Source organism: Rhinoraja longicauda, chromosome 16, assembly GCF_053455715.1.
Source record: "Rhinoraja longicauda isolate Sanriku21f chromosome 16, sRhiLon1.1, whole genome shotgun sequence".
NCBI lineage: Eukaryota > Metazoa > Chordata > Chondrichthyes > Rajiformes > Arhynchobatidae > Rhinoraja > Rhinoraja longicauda.
In genome coordinates this window covers 26,147,852-26,170,468 of record NC_135968.1, presented here as the reverse complement: position 1 = coordinate 26,170,468, position 22,617 = coordinate 26,147,852, and positions in this window count along the sequence as shown.

Sequence of the window (22,617 nt, the reverse complement as noted above, 5' to 3'; positions counted from 1 at the left end):
CGATGCAGTATTTGATTAGAATTTGAATGCATTGCCCGCAAAGTGAGAGCTGTAGGTTCCATTATGTCTTTCAAGAGGGAAATGGACAAATATATGGTGAGGAAAAATGTGTGAAGGGCCAGAAATATTGAGATACTCTCTAAGAGAATCATTTGAGACACAATGGGCTGATACAATACAATACAATACAATATATCTTTATTGTCATTGTACAGGGGTACAACGAGATTGGGAATGCGCCCCCCATACAATGCAATAATTTAATTAATTTAAACAACAACAACCCAACGAGACAAATTGTAACAGTTTTAAGACAGAATAAAGTGCAAGTAGATCTGTGCTGGTTCACTGTGCGTTTTGACCATCCGGCTCAGCAGGACCGGTTCATAGCAGCTATGGCCCTGGGGATGAAGCTGTTCCTGAGTCTGGAGGTGCGGGCGTAGAAGGCCTTGTATCATCTGCCCGATGGAAGGAGTTCGAACAGACTGTTGCAGGGGTGTGAAGAGTCTTTGTGGATGCTGGTGGCTTTTCTGAGGCATCGTGTGTTGTAGATGCCCTCCAAGGCTGGTAGCTGTGTTCCGATGGTCCTCTGAGCTCTGTGGACTACCCGCTGAAGAGCTTTCCTTTCTGCCTCCGTGCAGCTGAGGTACCACACAGTGATGCTATGTGTTAGGATGCTCTCTATGGTGCAGCGGTAGAATGTCGTCAGCAGCTGTTGGGGTAGACCAGACCTTCAGTGTTCTTAGGTAGAACAGTCGTTGCTGTGCCTTCTTGACCAGCGCAGCAGTGTTGAGCTCCTTTTGTGTTGTAACCATTCTGTGATTCCATGGAATTCTGGTGGAACTGCTGATTATCTGAAATTATTGTTAAAGTCCAGAAGTCTGTAATGTGTACAATTTGAGGATTAACCATTCATTCTGCAAAGAATCTGAACTTCTGGTAACTTTTCATTCTCCATTTCTATCCAGTCCTACTCTGCCCTTCGCCTCCTACATTGCTCCATCAAAACCAAATGTGAGCTTTTGTCAGAAACATCTGGTAGGATGGCAGTATCAGTCTCAATCTTGCTTCCCTGCTTTTCTGGGCTAAAGGGTAAGAACACAAATTAAAAGTGGATGTAATTAGATTAAAGTCGCATGGTTGAATGCATTGGCCAATTACAGCTGAGTTTCTGCTGCATGTGTGGTTGAATGGATCTATGTGATGTCCTTGAAATCATATTTTAATTAAAATATCAAAAGGATTTGACATGTTTCAAATTTTCTCTATATGCCGGCCACAAACATATTTCTGATCTCTCCCAGAAAATGGACTGAATTATTTGATTTACAGCATCTATTTATCTATATACAGGTATATATACATTTATCTGTAAGGTAATGTTAAGATTCTGTATGGGTTTTTTTCCTTTGTAATGGAATATGCTCAGTTGAATTTATAATAGGAAGTCTCTTTGATTAAATTAATTTCTATTCATTCACTTACTATAAAGTTTTATTTTGTTAGTTGCACTTCCCAAAAGGTAATGGGTTGGGGTGACTCAGTGATAAATTAATTTCTCATGAGATATGAATTTGAGTAACACCATATGCTGATCTTCACATCCCAGAACTGCTAGATATCTAATTTCTGATCTTAGTTCAACCAAATGTAGATGAGCAGTAATGAACATTGATGGATGCTTAAAACACATCTGTGCCACCACAACACACTTTCGGAGCGATAGGAAGATAGAACGGTCAAGATAGTCTGAATGGCTTATCACTATATGTCTGTTCTGCAAACCTTTTGTAGGAAGATGGATTCAAACTTTCTCATTCTGAATGTTTTGAGGCTGCAAGGCATGACTTAGATGTAATATATTATGACAAAAATAAATGGTGTTTCTGTTTTTTAAAAAGCTCACCAAACAACATCACTCTATAGGGGAAACAGTGGAGGCTACTTCCAAGAAACTATTGGTTCCAGTACAGTGTGAATGAATAGCGAAAGGTTGAATGAATTATATTGAATTTCTCAGCAGGATTGTTAATTATACAGCTACTGTGATACAAAATCCTGTTCATAGCATTCCTAGGCTTTCACTGTGGCACGCCCAATCTATGATCAAAAGTGGCCACAATTGGAGGTTTCAAATTGTCATGCTCAAAAATGTGAAAGTTGTATTTCGGGAGATGGGGATGAGATGGTGGAGGATTTGGAATTTGTAGGCCAGCATTTATTTTCTAAGGGATGGAGAATTCAGTTGGGACTGGTTCTTAATGAGATCACAAACTAAATTACTGAATGACATTTTGGTCTCATTTTATGAGGTATACATGAACCGAATAATGAATAAAAAGAAATCTAAAACTAAACTCTAGAGAATACAGAAATAGTGGAAACACTCATCCCTACTGGGATACCAATACCCATCCAGTCAGCCAGCAACTCCAGAAAGAGAAACTGAGTTTGTGTTTTAGAGTAACTCACACTCTGCCTGACCTGCTGAGTGCATCCAGCATTTTAATTAAATGTCAGATTTCCATCAACTGTTGTTTAAAAAAAAAATCATCCAAAAAGTTAACTCAATCTCTCCTCATACTACAAGTTTACTATCCTGGAACCAATCCTTACTGTACTACCAATGTGGCAAATATGTTCTTTTTTATACAAGGAGATCAATACTGTACAAGGTTCACCAGGTGGTCAACAATCTAGTCAGACACATTGGAGTTGAAAAGAATGATAGGTAATCTTCCTGAAACATATTGTGAGGGGGATTGGCAGGAAAAAGTTGAATCTTGTCGTAGAAACTTGTAGTGGAAAGTAGAAACCTGGCAGAATCTAAAATTAGGGGACGAAGTTTCAGAACAAGGAGTTAGAAGGAAATAAGGAGCATTTTTTTTGGTCTGATGATGATGAATCTTTCAAATTCTTTATTCTAGAGAGCTACAGATGCAGTCATTGAATACATTCCAGGCTGAGATAGATTTTTAGGCAATGGAGGAGTCAATTTCACTAAGAAAAGGGTAGAATAGAATTATGGCAAAGGTCCTTTCTAAACAACCTCTTATCTGTTCCTAATAATGTTTCTTTCTTTCTCTCCAACACCAATGGATGTGAACTCGACACTTTTCCTGCTAGGATTATTGAACTGTTCAATATTTGCCGCAGGCTTTACAGGAAAGGCTGAAAGAGAGTGAGAAAGTGGGGGCAGGATGCAGAATGTCAAGTTACACTCTCTGCCCTTTGAGGAGCAATCATTTCAAATGCAGGGCTGGAACAGACTAACATTAGCACAGGATTTAATGGCATTTTCCTTTCCTTTAGCCTCAACCCTGTTTGATTTGTGAGTTCATCGACACCAAAGAACTGTAAATCTCTGCTGGCATTTGTGAATCCTGCTTCTTAAAGGCATGACAAGGGAAGCGGAGACATGGGCCAGTAACCGAGAATAATTATAAACTCGGAGCACATCTGTGTCATTCAACCTCACCTTGACAGTCAGCAATGCTAATCCACTGAGTCAAGGGGTTTTAGAGAGTCCGATTGAAAGTGTGATGAAATGAAGATCTCAGGTGGATGTGACACAGGGGGGGGGGGGGGGGGGAGCAGGAACAAGGTGGCACTTTATAATTGATCATCTCTGTTTAAACAAAGGTTGATTCATGAGAGTTGATCTTTAGCCTCATTAGCAAGCTTATCTACCAGAGTTTAACATATAACAGCTGGGCAAAAGGTACTGTAATGTATGTCTATTCAACAGTAACTCTGAATTTACCCTGAGGACCGAGGAAGCCCGCAAATGTATGCAATGAAACTCCTATGGCAATGGGTCTAATGCTAACATGCATGATGAAGAATGACTAATGCCAGTCTGTGTGCACAGCAATATAATTAATGCCATATTCTTTACTATCTTTTCAGTCTAATGCCGATCTATGCATGCAGCAATGACTCTAATTCCATGTTATACTCCCAGTAATGGATCTGAGGCCAATCTATATGCATTGTAATGACTTTACTGCTGTCTATGTACATAACTATAGTTTGATGCCACTGTACATGAAGCAGGAGATCCATCACTGGTCTCTGTACCAAACAAGGCCTCTAGTGCCAACGTATGCATGCAGCCATGATTTTAATGCAATCTATGTCTGTAGAATGGCTCTAACACCAGTCTATACACCCACAGTTGGATCTACTACTGTAGGAGCCATTTTGTGTTTATTAGCTATTTTAGCATATTGTATTACTATGTATTATTTTTTAGACACCATAGAATGCCTGCCATAGAATATATGAGAAGTATCTGCTGGATATAGGTTCCAGTAAGTCAGTATAGGTCAGGAAGGAACGACAATAAGATATTAGATTTTTACCAAGTTAATGACAAGAGATATGTTTTTTATTGCAACTTCAAATAAACGACTAACTAACTGAAACGTCGTGAAGATCTCTCTGTTGTTATTTGCGTCAAGGAATATCGCTCCTGTTCTTTTGTCAACGGTAAGCTTGAAGTCTTTATAGGGAAGGTGAAGCTGCCGTAACAACTACTATTCTATTTATATAACGATGACTCTAATACAGTCTATTTTTTTAATATGTGGCAATATATATGTCATGTCAGTCTATTTGTCCAACAATGATCCTAATGTCAATTAATGTATCCAACAATGTATCTATTTCCAGTCTATGCAATCGGCCATAGTTCAAATGCCAGTCCATCTACCTTTCATAATTGCTGCCTTTCAAACCAGACAGTCATAGAGCCATAGAGTGATACAGTGTGAAAACAATTTGGTCCAACTTGCCCAACATGTCCAAAAGACATTATTGTCATTGGTATCATTTGCTCTCCTCAGTTGACCAGAAGATATGCCCAAGGAGGATCTGAGGTTGAGTAGGCTGGGTCTCTATTCCTTGGAGTGCAGAAAAGGGGTGATCGTACAGAGGTGTCTCTATAAGACACCAGCCAACATGTCCCAGCTACACTCATTCTACCTGCCTGCGCTTGGTTCAAATCCCTCCAAACTTGTCCTATCCATGTACCTGTCTAACTGTTTTTTAAACATTGGGATTGTCCCAGCCTCAACTACCTCCTCTGGCAACTTGTTCCATACACCCACCACCCTGTGTGTGAAAAAGTTACCCTTCAGATTCCTATTATATCTTTTCCCCTTCACCTTGAACCTATATCCTCTGGTCCTCGATTCCCCTACTCAGGGCTAGAGATTCTGTGCATCTACCCGATCTATTCCTCTCATGATTTTATACACCTCTATAAGATCACCCCACATTCTCCTGCACTTCAAGGAATAGAGACCCAGTCTACTCAACCTGACAGTGTTGTCAGATCCTCCTTGGGCATATCTTCTGGTCAACTGAGGAGAACAAATGATAACAATGTCAATAATGGCTTTTGTTATGATCAAACTGAAAGAACAGGGATGAGAGATAAAGGACAATAACTGCAGTTTTTATCTGAGATGATGATAATGCCTCCATAGCTTCAAGGCAATGGCACCCACATAATCCTTATCCCAACTCCATCCTTTCCAAATGATGTCTTTGCGTATCAATTGCAGCAAAAGCCAGCTTTGCCCTTGGTAAAGAGATATGTGCCAGAAGGTTTGTTTCTGATGGAATGAATTTTGATCAGGTCGCAAGAAAACTCTGCACACCTTTAAATAACGCTGAAGGCGAGCACCATCTTGGTTCAATATTATCAGAAAAATGAACTCAGCACTGAACTAAATGTCAGACTGGATTACGCACTCTCTCTCGGCTAAAGCATGGGCCTGACCTTCCATCTACTTCATCGGAGACCTTTGAACTTTCTTAATCTGACTTTATTGGACTTCAATGTTATATTTTTGCATTAAATGTTGTGCCCTTCAACCTTTATCTTTGCACTGTGGATCCTTAATTGTATAGTCTTTCTTTTGACCGGATAGCACACAAACGAAAGCTTTTCACTGTATCTTGGTACACATGATAATAATAAACCAAACTAAAACGAAATCGTACAGCCCAGGTAGCAAGGTTGGTATCCATGCATCCTGATCACAGCTTAGTCAATGTACACACAGTGAAATACACCCCACTCCCTCCATGTTAAAGAGAGGACGATTGAACAGTTGCCTGATTAAGATTCACAATCAAGGCTCCAAACTATTTATGACCTGGGAAGGGCACGGGAGAGAGCAAGTCACAGCTTTGGTTTGGTGACAGAAATAGATCAATGTTTTTAGAAAAGATAGGATAAATGGAAAGAAGGCAAGAAGGAGAAAATACAACTGTGTTTAAATTGAGGATCGTGTGAAACCATTTTCTTGGGAGTCATGACTGATCTCTCCATTTGGCACCTTCTTTCAGTTTAACTTTCCATAATTTGGCTCTGTTGAAGGATAGTGTTTTGCTGCCAAATCTGTTGGCAGTTTTGCTAATTCATATCACTCAACTAAAGTAAAATCATATCATATCATATCATATATATACAGCCGGAAACAGGCCTTTTCGGCCCTCCAAGTCCGTGCCGCCCAGTGATCCCCGTACATTAACACTATCCTACACCCACTAGGGACAATTTTTACATTTACCCAGCCAATTAACCTACATACCTGTACGTCTTTGGAGTGTGGGAGGAAACCGAAGATCTCGGAGAAAACCCACGCAGGTCACGGGGAGAACGTACAAACTCCTTACAGTGCAGCACCCGTAGTCAGGATCGAACCTGAGTCTCCGGCGCTGCATTCGCTGTAAAGCAGCAACTCTACCGCGGCTAATATATGGCTCTCTCAGAAACCTTTGCTGATTAAAGTAAGAGTGTCTGGATCCTGTCCAAAATCCCCATAACAAACTAATCTGCAATCGACGAAAGGTCAAGAATCCTTTGTCAGATTCTGAGATTAGTTTCAATTGAAATGCAAGACCTAATTGAAGAGTGAAGTGATTGTTGACCCAAGAGATCACAAGGAGCTTTTGACAAAAGCCATGAGACAGCAATGAGCTTAAGCATTTGCTTTATTTGTCAATAGATTCATTTAAGGACGGGATGGAAAAGAAGAATTTCAGAAGCTTCTAATGAGGACTCAGCTAGTTTCAAGAACTGTAGGTTCTTTTCCCATGTAATCTTTATAGGTTCCCATCCAATAATTTTGAAAGCATCTTCCTTTGTAGGCAGTAACTTCAGGAAGTTGAACATTTAACTCCTGATTGAACATTGTTGACAAAAGCTCTATCCAGCATGAAATGAGAGCAACAATGAAAACAAAAAAATCAAGTTGTAAGTTGAAGAAAACTGACGTATTCCTTTCCTTTCGCAAGCAAAATTAACCCAAGAACATATCATCTGTTTCCTTCTCAAGAATTTTGATGTCTGGCTGTTAAGGTAATGTACATAGGACAGGAATAGCATCTCCAATAAGCTCTGATCTCTTCTGCATTAAACCATCAAATCTTCAGTGAAAATTAATGCCACAGGACTCATCAGATTAGGGTTTAGGGCCTAATTGTGAAAAAAATGGCAATGGAGGCAATCACATGGGATGGGGAAGGAATTTGTATCAATCAATTGTTATGGATATGATACACTTGTATTATAAAAAGCGGGAATAGTGGCTTGCCTGGGACGTCAGTGAAGGAACTGCAGATTGGTCTGCTCAACCTGTACAAAAGAGGACCAGCACCAGAATAAGTTGCATCCTGTGTTGGAGCTACAGCTGATTATATGGGAGCTGATGAAACAGTTTGTAAGGAATTGGAGCACAAAAGCTTTATCTGTTCACAGTACCATATTGTAGTTTGTACTATTATCAAGTCATCCTATGTAAGATATGTCTTTGTTATTTCTTGTAATATTTTACATTAATTGCAATTAGGTTCAATAAACTTTAAATAGTTTTGTGTTGTGTATTAAAGTGTCTTATAACACTATAACACAGTATAACACATTATAACACAGTATAACACACTATAATACACTGGAATACACTGGAATCCACGATAACACACTATGACACATTATAATACACTATAACACACAATCACACACAATAACACACTATCATCCACTATAATACACTATAGCACTGTAACACACTATAACACATTGTAATACACCTCGACTCCATCCTATCCCCCTGGTCAAATCCCTCCCCACCTACGTCCAAGACACCTCACACGCTCTCCATCTCCTTGACAACTTCTGGTTCCCAGGCCCCCACTCCCTCATCTTTACCATGGATGTCCAGTCACTCTACACTTCCATCCCCCACAAGGATGGTCTCGAAGCCCTCCGTTTCTTCCTCGACCATAGAACCAGCCAATCCCCATCTACTAACACTCTCCTCCGCCTAGCAGAGCTGGTTCTTACCCTTAACAACTTCTCCTTTGACTCCTCCCACTTCCTCCAAACCAGAAGCGTAGCTATGGGCACTCGCATGGGCCCAAGCTATGCCTGCCTCTTTGTCGGGTACGTCGAACAATCCCTGTTCCAGGCGTACACTGGCCCCATCCCCGAACTCTACCTCCGCTACATCTACGACTGCATTGGTGCTACCTCTTGTACCCATGCAGAACTCACTGACTTCATACACTTCACTTCCAATTTCCATCCTGCCCTTAAATATACCTGGACTATCTCCGACATCTCCCTCCCGTTTCTGGACCACACCATCTCCATCACAGGAGACAGGCTAGTGACTGACATCTACTACAAACCCACCGACTCGCACAGCTATCTGGACTACACTTCTTCCCACCCGGTCTCCTGCAAAAAGTCTATCCCCTACTCCAAATTCCTCCGTCTACGCCGCATCTGCGCCCGGGATGAGGTGTTTCACACTAGAGCATCAGAGATGTCCTCATTCTTCAGGAAACGGGACTTCCCCTCTTCCATTATAGATGAGGCTTTCATTAGGGTCTCGTCTACATCCCGCAGCTCTGCTCTTGCTCCCCCTCCCCCCATTCGTAACAAGGACAAAATCCCCCTCGTTCTCACCTTCCACCCCACCAGCCAGCGTATCCAACAAATCATCCGCCAACATTTCCATCACCTACAACAGGACCCCACCACTGGCCATACCTTCCCATCCCCTCCCCTTTCTGCGTTCCGCAGAGACCGTTCCCTCCGTAACTCCCGGGTCCACTCATCCCTTCCTACCCAAACCACCCCATCCCCAGGCACTTTCCCCTGCAACCGCAGGAGATGCAACACCTGTCCCTTTACCTCCCCCCTCAACTCCATCCAAGGACCCAAACAGTCTTTCCAGGCGAGACAAAGGTTCACCTGCACCTCCTTCAACCTCATCTATTGCATCCGCTGCTCTAGATGTCAACTTCTTTACATCGGCGAAACCAAAAGCAGGCTCGGCGATCGCTTCACTCAACACCTGCGCTCAGTCCGCCTTAACCAATCTGATCTCCCGGTGGCGGAGCACTTCAACTCCCCCTCCCATTCCCAGTCTGACCTTTCTGTCATGGGCCTCCACCAGTGCCATAGTGAGGCCCACCGGAAATTGGAGGAACAGCACCTCATATTTCGCCTGGGCAGCTTGCAGCCCAGTGGTATGAACATTGACTTCTCCAACTTTAGATAGTTCATCTGTCCCTCTCTTCCCCTCCCCCTTCCCAGATCTCCCACTGTCTTCCTGTCTCCACCTATATCCTTCCTTTGTCCCCCTCCCCTGACATCAGTCTGAAGAAGGGTCTCGACCCGAAACGTCACCCATTCCTTCTATCCTGAGATGCTGCCTGACCTGCTGAGTTACTCCAGCATTTTGTGGATCAAATAATACACTATAATACACAATAGCACCATAACACACTATAACACACTGTAACACACTATAACACTATAGCACAGTATAACACACTATAATACACTATAATACACTATAACACTAGAGCACACTATAACACACAATAACACACTATAACACACGAAAACAAACTATAATACATTATAACGCCGTAACACATTAGAACACACTAAAATACACTATAATACACTTTTAACACTATAACACACTACAATATCAGCGGACAAGCCCTACGCCTGGCCATCTAGGAAACATCAGGGGTTGCCGTGCGGAGTAGCCAGTGGCTCTGGCTGAAGAGGAAAGATCCCATCTGGTCTCCCAAATAAGCCAGCCATGCAGATGCAGAGGGGTGTGGTTCTGGGGCACCAGAACGCGCCGCTGGGCCTACTGGAGACGTCATGTACCCAGTCAGTGGAACGTCGCTGAAAGTAGGAGCCCATTTGATAACCCCAATGACGTGATTGCCCAGCCTTTCTCAACATCGGAGGAGGGTAGGTGGGTGCTTAAGCCTCCCATCACCACCGGGAGCAAGTTGAGAGTTGGCACTTTGGATTTTAACATCACGTCCTGTGTATTTGAACACATAATAACTATAACACATTATAATACACTATAACACAATAACACACTATAACACACTATAAACTAGTACACGCTATAACACACTATACACACCATTATACATTGTAATACATTACAACACAAAAGAACACACTATAACACTATAAACTATAACACACTATACACACTATTTTTCACTACAATACATCACAACACACTATAATACTATAATACTTTATCACACTATAACACATTATAAACTATAACACACTATAGCACACTATAACACACTACTATACACTATAATACATTACAACACTATAATACATTATAATACATGAAAATACACTGTAATACACTATAACACTACAACACACTATAACACACTAACACACTATAATACACTTTAATACACTATCATACACCATAATACTATAACACATGATAATACACTATAATACCCTATAACACATTCTAAGACACTATAATGCACTATAATACACTGTAACATTATACACTAAAACACACTAAAACACACTACAATACACAATAACACACTATAACACACTATAATACACCATAATACATTATAACACGAAAACACACTATAACACACAATGACACACTATAATACACTAGAACACATGAAAAACACTAAAACACACTATAACACACTATAACACATTATGACACACTATGACACTATAATACACTATAGCACACTATAACACTATAACACACCAAAACGCTCCATAATACACGATAATATATTATAATACACTATAACACTATAACAAACTAAAACACACTATAATACACTATAACTCACTATAATTATTACACTATAATACACTGTAGTGCACGATAATACACTATAACACTATAAGACACTATAACGCACTATAATACACAATAATACATTATAACGCTATATAGACAATAGCACACTATAATACACTATAATACACTACAACACTATAACACACTATAACACACTGTAATGCACTATAATACACAATAATACACTATAACACACTCTCATACACTATAACACACTATAACACATTATGACACACTCTAATACACGATAATACATTATAACACACAAAAACACACTGTAACACACTATACTACACTATAACATACTATCATCATATCATATCATATCATATATATACAGCCGGAAACAGGCCTTTTCGGCCCTCCAAGTCCGTGCCGCCCAGTGATCCCCGTATATTAACACTACATACTATAACACACTATTAACCACCATAATACACTATAACGCGAAAACACACTGTAACACACTGTAACACACTATAGCGCATTATAATACACAATAACACTATAACACACCATAACGCTCCATAATACATGATAATACATTATTATGCACTATAACACACTAAAACACACTATAATACATTATAACTCACTATAATACTCTATTACACTATAACACACTGTAATGCACTATAATACACTATAACACTATAAGACACTATAACACACTATAATACACAATAATACACTATAACGCTATATACACTATAGCACACTATAATAGACTACAATACACTATAACACTAACGCACTATAATACACTATAACACACTATAATACTCTATAACACACTATAACATACTATAATACACTATAACACACTATAACACACTATAATACACTATAACATACTATAATACTCTATAATTACAACACTATAACACACTGTAATACACTAATACACAATACCACACTATAACACACTCTCATACACTATAACACACTATAACACATTATGACACACTCTAATACACGATAATACACTACACACTATAACACACAAAAACACACTGTAATACTCTCCGTCAAACCATGGTCCTATGGATGAAGTTTCATTGAAATCGGTGTTATGTATTTAAAGTTATTCACATTTTAAAGTTTAAAAAACCGAGCATGCGCAGTTGGGGATCCGTTGATCTGGTACTTACATAAGATGACCCCCCGCATCCGCGCGTGCTCAAAACAAACGCGTCCACGCCTGCAGTCGCTTCTCACACCTTTGTTCTTGTAGTGGGTAATGTCGTGACATCCCTCATGTCCTGCAGTACAGCTCCTTCTTGCCAGCACTGGCAGAGGACTTCATGCAAAGGAAGCAGTAAGGTAGTCTTGCAGTGCTTGATCAGGTCAGGGGGAATCCCGTCGCTGCCTGGGGCCTTGCCTGAGGCCAGGCTGTCAATGGCCTTGCTGAGCTCTTCTACCGTCGGCTCTCCATCTAACTCATCCATGGTCGGCAGGCACTCGATGGCATCAAGGGCTGAGGAGGACACAATGTCCTCTCTCGAGTAGAAGTCGGAGTAGTGTTCCACCCATCTCTCCATCTGCTGGCATTTGTATGTGATTACTTCCCCATTGGAGGATTTGAGGGGGGCTGTCTTGTTCTGGACTGGTCCCAGTGCCACTGTACATTCCCCTGATGTTCCCTGTTATGGCAGCCATCTGGATGTCCTCACTAAGCTGTGTCCAGTACTCAGCAAGTCAGGCAGTATCTGTGAAGAGAGAAACAGAATTATTGTTTTATTCCAATGACCACTCATTGGAACTGATGAAAGATTATTGACCTGAAACATAATTCTATTTTTCTCCCAATAGATGCTGCCTTAAGCTGCTGAGTATTCTATTTATATTTAATCATTATTTCATGCAACCAATTGCTCTTTGTTTGTGTTGTTCAGCATGGAATTTCCTAGAAATTCCAACATCTCTGTGGAGAAAGGAAGAATAATGCTATTTTGACAAAGCAAACCTTCTTTATTTAATAAAGTGACTTGTTGTTTGCTAGAGTTAATAACTAATTCCCAATATGTTACAGAGAGAAACATCAATACAATCTTTAGACTTGTATCTTTATGTCAAACACAACAACTTTATTGAAGTTCCACCGCAACAATTTGTGTCAAGAAAATCTACACAGATATCAGCAATTGAAATCATGAATCACCACTTTTCCAGTCAGTGGTTTTCAAAGCATTCTCAATTGACATTTTATTACTTGTATTCAAGAATTCAAGTCCAATGCTAGATTACTGCTGCTTCAACTTGGGCATGTTAAATGTGTGCTGTTGTTGGCATCACAATACATATTCTCCTGGCTATGTTAAAACTTATGAGATATAATTTGCTGTAGTTGCAAAATAAACAGAAATTAGCCACTCAACCTATCCAGCCTATTCAACCACACTGGATTTCCACAGCAACATTAATTGCTGTAAAGTTATAGGAATCATTGCCTGAAAAGAATGGATTAAGAACCAAAGATTAAATTGTTCTAGAGAAGGTTTAAGTACTTTTCTTGAATTGGAACAAACTAAAATGTAACCAGCTGAACTTGTGCAGAACTTGCCTCATTTTTGAGCTTTTTGCAATTAATTTAGGAAGTGTGCATCTTGCAGTGTAGATGTTGCAACCTTCTGCTTTGGTTTAAAATTTAGTAGTAGTGTTTCAAGTATTTACAATTGAGCATTTGTATGTTTACTGCCATCTTGGCTTTTGCCCAAAATAACTTGTGTGTGCTCATTTGCTTAAAGTATATAGTTCAAAATATGTGTTCAATGAGTTGAATTATACCTGTTTTTCAATAGTCAATTAATAAATAAATACCAATCAATTTGTTGCGCTGTCTTGTACTGGTCAAATGAGCACCAACTTAAAATTTTAATTGAAAAAATAAAATTAAGGGACAGAGACAATGTACAGTGGCTAGCATATATGAGCATTGAGTGCAAGCATCCATTTCTAGCCTGCCATAGAACATAGAACAGTACAGTGAAGGAACAGGCCCTTCAGCCCGCAATGTCTGTGCCGACCATGAAGTCAATTGAAACAGCACATTTGGTTTCATGCTGTCTATGTCCTTCCATTCACTGTATGCTCATGTGGCTGTCTAAATGCCTCTTAAACATTTCTATCATGTTCAGTATGTAAGATATTTTGTGGACTCCCCCTCCCCCCTCCCCCCTCCCTCCTTCCCTCCCTCCCCCTCCCTATTCCCCTTCCTCCCTCCCCTCCCCCCCACTCCATCCCCTAAACCCCCCTTATCTTCCCTCCCCCCTTCCTCCCTCCCCCTCCCTCCCCTCCCCTCCCCCTCCCTCCCCTCCCCTCCCCCTCCCTAGGAGATAGATTTGAATTTTAAAATGTGAATAACTTTTAAAATATAACATCGATTTCAATGAAACTTCTTCCATTAGCACCAAAGGGATGATGGTGAGCAAGGTGGGCCTAAAATTGTAGTCGTGTACCGTTTTGGCTGTAGTTCAGGAACAAACAAACAAACAAATGAGAGTTTTAATATATAGATAACTGAACAAAATATAACATGCAACTGGATAATATTCAGCATTTGAATGCCACATCCTATTTCAAAAATTAGAAGCAGATTTAGTTGAATTAATCAAAATAAAAATAAGGCAAAGTTAAGTATATGGTTTATAGAACACGGAACAGATGTCAGCTCAGAGAATGGTGGAATAGGTAAGAGAGTTTAAACTGTTCAGCCCCATGTTCACCTTTGTTTGTAGCCTTGATACCAATCCTGGCACATCACATGCTGCAAAAGGGTTCCATTCCTGAGATCTGATCAAAACCCAAACTCTTTGTAAATGGTAAATGAACAAAAACAGTGTGTGGGAGAGGATCACTGATTCAGCTTAAATAGAGTAAGCAGACATGGGAAGAGTGGCTACAAGTCAGTGAGTGAGTCAGTTCAGCCCATCTAGTTCTGCTCGGCTCAATGCAGTCCTCGATTGCGGTTGATGGTGGGGGGGTTAAGACACAAGGAAATGCTCAGCCCCCACCTGGCAGATGATACCTACAGCCTCACAGCTACCATATTCACCCCCATCCATACCAACGGTCTCCCAAATGCCTTTTCATATGTACAGGATGTCCATGAGTCAGGTGTTTATAACACGGAGAGGACTTGCTGTGTCTAAAGAAATTGCATATGATCCGTCACTTACATACTCATTAATTGAGTAATTTTCTGGGGCTGAAGAATTCCAAAGAATATAAATCTTCACCTCAGGCCCATGTTGGAGTATTAACAGCTCCAGTATAGACAGAGTATAGACAGCTCCAGAATTTTTAACCAGCAACAAGAAGTAATTTCTTGCCCACTAATTGATAAACTTTCAATGTCCGCATTTTCAAAACCAGGCACTTGTGAATAGAATCTAAAATATCATTTCAGTGGAAAGTTATCATAAATTGGCTTTTATCTTTGCACACTCAATCCTTTATCTTGAGAATGTGTCCCCCAACCCACAGGGAGAATGTGCAAACTCCTCAAAGAAAGCACTCAAGGTCAGGATTCAATCTGGGTCTCTGGCCGAGACAACACCTCTACCAGCTGTGCCACTAAGCTACCCCTTCTGGGACCAATTGCAAAAATATTGATATATTCCGATTTCTCCCTTATCCACAATCTTTCTGTTTATTTACTAGATTTGCAGGACGTGGGCTGTGTTGGCAAGGCCAGCATTTATTGTCCATCCTAATTTCCATTGGGAAGGTGATGGTGAGCCATGGGAATCTTTCAAAGCTGTTGGGAAGGGAGTTCCAATATTTAGACTCAGTGACACCGAAAGAACGAAGATATACTTCTAAGTTAAGATGGTGTGTAACTTGGAGGGGAGATTTGTGTTATTGAAGGGATAACCTGATTGAGGTGTACAAAATTATGAGGGGCATAGGTAGGAAAAAAACTCTCCATAGCAGAGACGTCTAAATTTAAAAAAAGCATAAGTTTAGAGTATGGGGTGATTGGTTTAGAGGAGTTCTGAGAAGATTTTTCAACAATTGGGTGATTGGAATCTGGAGCACACTACCTGAGAGATAGATACTCACAAGATTTGAGAAGTATCAAGATGAACACTTAAATGTCAAGGCATAGAAGGCTACAGATCAGGTGCTAGTAAATGAGATTGGTGCAGATGATAGTTTGAGGGTCAGCATGGAAATGGTGGGCCAAATGGCCTGTTTCTGCACTGTATGACTCTAGAATTATCACTAGAATGGAACAAAAGTATTAAGCCAAAAACAAATGCACTTCAAAACTATGTGTACAATGTCAATAGTGATGCTTCATTTATTTGTTTTCATAATTCCTGTAATCACCGGATGATATAATGTCACTTGCATCTGTTGCAGAGGTTTTAAAGGGAATTTGTGGATCTTTGTCGAGCTATGAAGTCTTCAACTTCAAGTTGTATGTATTTTGGGCAATAATGAATTACATGTCTGTGTATTACACTTGCTTGCGACTGTTGCTGTTCATTCAGCCAGCTTGTAGACAAAAGAGGTGATCTTTTAATGAGAGAAGATAAATATCACTGCAAATAGTTGCATAACAGGCAATATTTTGCATGTAGTTAAAACATTCACTGATCCATCAGCAAAGCCTTGGTGAGAAGAGATTACCTGTTTGAGATTAGTGATTAGATCCCATGTGGCACGCAAATCCATGTCCAATTTCAAGAATTAAAATTGTAGGTGGTTGAATTCCAATATGCACCCAATAAAAAAACTGGCCCAGGACATATGTAAAGATGAAAATCTAAGCTGAAAAGCAAAACAATAATGGAAACGCTGGCAATCTGAAACATGAAAAAAAATTGCTGTATATATTTAGCATAATATATTTAGCATAATATTTTGCAAACAACATCTGCTTTCTCTGCTTCTATATCTGCATTGCCAATGTGGCAGATGTGTTAATCTCTTAGAAACTTAATTCTTTCAGACTGGAGCCCAATTAACCTTGTTATCTGTGCTGTCTAAATTTCAATAACCATTGACCAAATTTGGAAGTTGCTGGAAAGAGTGATGGAGAGGTCCTGGTGCAGTTTGATTTTGTTGTGCTTTAATTGAACCCAGGAATTCATGTAGGGGCATGCACTGGCAGACTTTCCTCCCCACTCCCCAATGTCAGAAAATGATGTTGGGGGAATTGGAAGACCACTTTGGGATATTCCTAAATTTGCATCTATTTACATGAGTAGAAACAGGAAAAGTCCCTTTTGAGGCCATCTGCTACTGTGAGGTCATTAAACCTAGATTCTGTAAACTGATGAATTCAAAGATATTGAGCCAAAATCCAAGTGCTGCAGGAACTCAAAGTGCCAGGCAACATCTGTGGAGGGAAATGAACAGATGACATCTCGATTCTTCTTCAAACAGGGGTTTGTCTTTTGCTTAAGATTCCAGGTCTGCGGTCTCTTGTGTCTCCAAGTAAAATACTTTTTTTTTTAAAAGACTATTTGAATTTCCTGGATGTAGCAGATGAATTTATGAGATTGTCTAATGTGATTTGTCAACTAATCCAGTGACATGGCTTCCTGGATTTGGGGCATGCTTTCTATCCTTGAAGACATAAAAAGGGTTTTACTCTCCAATTCAAAAAACAAGTTCGAAACCTGAAATAAAAGTAGAAAATGATGGAAACATTCAACACTTCAAGCAACATCTGTAGAAGGAAAACAGAATAAACAATCCAGATCATAGACATCAGTCTGAAGAAGGATCTCGACCCTAAACGTCACCCATTCCTTCTCTCCAGAGATGCTGCCTTTCCCGCTGAGTTACTCCAGCATGTTGTGTCTGTGAAAAAGATCAAAGATCCTTTGTCAGAAGACATTTTCGTTCTGCCATGCTTCTGCCGAGCTCCAGCACTTTCCTGCAGACTGGTTAACACGCAACAAAAGCTTTTCACGGTAACTCGGTACACGTGGCAGTAAACTAAACTGAACTCATGTATAAAATTATGAGAGGAATAGATCGGCTTGATGCACAGGGTCTCTTGCGCAGAGTAGGTGAATCGAGGACCAGAGGACATAGGTTTAAGGTGAAGGGGAAACGAATCTGAGTGGTAACCTTTTCACAGAAAGAGTGGTGGTTGTATGGAACAAGCTGCCAGAGGAGGTAGTTGAGGCAGGGACTATCCCAACATTTAAGAAACAGACAGGTACATGGATAGGACAGGTTTGGAGGGGTATGGATCAAATGCGACAGGTGGGACTAGTGTAGCTGGAACATGTTGGCCAGTGTGGGCAAGTTAGGCTAAAGGGCCTGTTTCCACGCTGTATTACTCTATGACTCTCTGACTCTAACTAAATAAACTCATCTGAACAATCTTTATTTTTAATCAAGGCACAAGAAACTGCAGATGATGAAATATTGAGCAAAAAAAATAAATGTCAGCAGGTCAGCAGGTCAGGCATCATCATTGGAGAGAATGGACAGACAATATTTCAGGTCAGGATCCAGAAAGCCAATATCAGTAATAAAACTCTTTGGAGCACATGGGAGGTTTCTGGTGATCCATCTTTTTTAGATTTAGAGATACAGCGCGGAAACAGGCCCTTCGGCCCAGCGATCCCCGCACATTAACACTATCCTACACACACTAGGGACAATTTTTTTTACATTTGCCCAGCCAATTAACCTACAAACCTGTACGTCTTTGGAGTGTGGGAGGAAACCGAAGATCTCGGAGAAAACCCACGCAGGTCACGGGGAGAACGTACAAACTCCGTACAGATGGCGCCCGTAGTCAGGATCGAACCTGAGTCTCCGGCGCTGCATTCGCTGTGAGGCAGCAACTCTACTGCTGCGCCACCGTGCCGCCCTTTCTAGTGAACATGCTCTGCTTGCTCAAGTTGTGAAGGTGGCGGAGACAAGAGGTAGAAATCCCCACATTTGCACAAAGCAACAATAAGAGACCTATTCAAATCATACCATCATCTGGAGCATAACTCAGCTGGGAGATTCAACTGCTCCACAAAAACCAGAGCATGATCTGAGATTGAACCTTTGACTTTGGTTATTGGAAGCCATCTTATGTTTTACAATTGATGGAACCTCCTGTGAGCAGGTGACTTCATGAGTTACACTGATTGGTGTCCATTTTGTGTGCTTTAATCTGTCAAACATCTGTTAGAATTAAAGATAAATGTATGAATTTGCGCTTTTGTATTTTCCAAATAACATGATCTTGGCCATATTTCTTGTTCACCAATTCAGCCTGTTCTGGGCTTTGGTAGTCACCGCCACACAGAGCAAGAATGTTTTCGGATTCAGCAAATGCATCAGAGGGTTCACCACCCCTCATAGGCAATTAGAATAGTTTTTACTTCAAATAAAAACAGTCTCTTGGAATGAAATCAAAGTCATTAAAACCTGTGCCTCAAACATCAACAATTTAGCTCTCTGATGTTCTTTGGTCGCAAGATATTGCCTTGAGCAGCATCCTTAAAGTAGGGAGTTTCTTGTGAAATAAATAAAGCAAATGGTCTTGCATTTTATCTGGATGCTCTTCAGAAACTGACAGGAATTGAAGAATCTCCAGATAGGCTGTTTTTATTCCTTTGAAAACAGAACACAGTGCATTTTAAAAGATCGCAAAACAGAAATGAAATTAAGGAATAAGAAATAATAAGGAAGCTGGGGGTTACATCATGGCCACATTATTTCACATCTAGATAAGAGTGAGTATGCATTACAATGGCAAAATATCTGAACAATTTTTGGGTTTGACTTGAAAGATTGGGATAAATTTACATTTAACCTGTTCAGTAAAGAAGAAAACAATTTTAAATGCACAGTACTAGGCTATTGATGAGGAAAGTTGTTAAACAATTATATAATTTACAAGTTGTGATAAGAATAATAAATGATCTAATGTAGATTTTCATCTTAAACAATTTGACATATTCTTAAATAAAGGAATGTAAATTATGTGAAGAAGTTTTACTTCTGTTAAAGTCATTTAATCTATTAACATTACAGCTCCCCAAATTCTTGTGTGCTGATGGCTTAATGGGTTAGACTGACTGGTGCATATTTTGTTTTATTTAATTTGTTAAGATCTGTTCAACCAAAGACAAATGTGTGGATTTACTGTACATCAGTGTATTTCGAACCAACATCATCTTGGTAATGAGGACATAAGGAACTGCAGATGCTGGAATCTGTAGGGGAAAAAAAGTGCTGGAGGAACTCAGCAGGTCAGGTGGCATCTGTGGAATTTATAATGGGAAACAAGGAAAATGGCAGAACAGTTAAATGAGTACTTTGGTCCTGTCTTCACTAAGGAAGACACAAACAATCTCCCAGAAATACTAGGGGACTGAGGATTTAGTGGTAGGGAGGAACTGAAGGGAATCCACATTAGTCAGGAAATGGTGTTAGGTAAATAGTTGGGACTGAAGGCAGATAAATCCCCAGGGCCTGATGGTCTGCATCCCCGAGTACAATGACCCATAGTCATATCAAAAATAGCAACAAGACACACAACTACATAAAATTTAACATAAACATCCACCACAGCGGCTCCATCACATTCCCCACTGTGATGGAAGGCAATAAAGTCTTATCTTCTTTTCCTCTTTTCTCCCGCAGTCAGGGCAATCGAACCATCCACAGTACCGTAGATCGAAGCTCGCGCATCCGGCGATCAAAGCTCCTGCATCGGGGCGATCAAAGCTCCCACGTAGGGGCGGTCGAAGTTTCCGCGATCGGGGCGGTCGAAGCTCCTGCGGTTTGAACTCCCGAAGTCGGTCCCCAACCAGGGACCGTGAGCTCCACAATGTTAAGTCCACAGGCTCCCGTGGTTGGAGCTCCCGAAGTCGATCCCCAGCAAAGGGACCGCCAGCTCCACGATGTTAGGCCACAGAGATGTTAGGCCACGGAGATACAATACGGGAAAAGTTGCATCTCCGTAGGGGAAAGAGATTAAAAAAATTCAGTGGGATACAGATCAACTACAGATATGGGCAGAGAAATGGCATATTTCATACTTCATACTTCCATTTCTTCCATGCTTACATGTTCAGCATTTCTGTAGTGCTAGTTCCTCTCAAGTGAAGAGAGGGAGCTTATTAGCCTCTCTCCTCGCCCATGGTGAAAGGAAAAACAATTAGCTTGTTTATATTAGATGTCAACCGCAGCAAGTCGAGCAAAAATAGTTTTGAACCACAGTGACCTTTTGTAGACTCAAGAGCCAAATGATCACCTTGGCTTGATCAGGAGAGAAGCTGAGCAAGGCAAACTGTTTTAAAGAGAAGAAACTATTAACAAGAATATACGAATGAACCTACCCATATCAGCAGCAAATTATATTGTAGTGTATGGTAATGTTTGATGCATGGGAAAATATAATTGGAATTTGATGTTATAGATTCAGCTTGTCAGATCATAAATTCAAAGTAGCCAAGCTTTCACAGATTGTTTTTGAAATGCACAGTGGGTGGGAGAAACAGCATTAGTTGGCATGCACGGAGAAAATTACTTTACATTCCATGATGAAAGTCAAAAGCTGATATGTGGTACCTCCACTGAATTCAAAGGAATTATTTAAAAGTTAGCCTTTTTCTGCTGAATGTGAGTCAATTTCATGTACACATTGTGAGGAAACTAGTCGAAAAAGTGTGAGAGGAAGGGCATTTTTTTGGTTGGGTTTTCTTACCAAGGAACCACACTCAATACATTTGAAAAAAAATTAGCGAGGGCTCCAACCATTTTGCCAACCAAGACAAGTCTTTACTTTAGACTTTAGAGATACTGTGTGAAAACAGGCCCTTTGGCCTACCATACATTAGCACTATCCGACACACGAGGGACAATTTACAATTTTACCGGAGCCATTTAACCTCCAAACCTATACGTCTTTGGAGTGTGGGAAAAAAACTGAAGCACCCGGAGAAAACCCACGTGGTCACAGGGAGAATGTACAAACTCCCTACAGACAACGTCCATAGTCAGGATCGAACCTGGGTCTCTGACGCTAGAAGGCAGCAAGTTACTGTGCCACTGTTCCGCCCCCAAGCTTGTTTAAAAAACTCACTTTACAACAGTGACTTTGTGATGACATCAAATATCCAAGCACTTTGTAATCATACATGCATTTTGTCCATATAGTCAAGAGTAAAGAGTGTTTAATTGTCATATGTACCGACAACAGAACAATCTTCTTATTTGCAGCCACATAACTGACCGGTAAACACAGTACACATGGATAATATATAATAAGCAATAATTCAATAAATTAATAAGCCCAGTACAAGTCCAGTGCTAGGTTCGTCTTCTGCAGTGTTCAACAGCTTAATGGTTGTTGGGAAGAAGCTATTCTTGAACGTGCTGTCACGGTTTTCAAACTCCTACACCTTCCCAATGGTAGGAGTGAAAATTTGAGTGA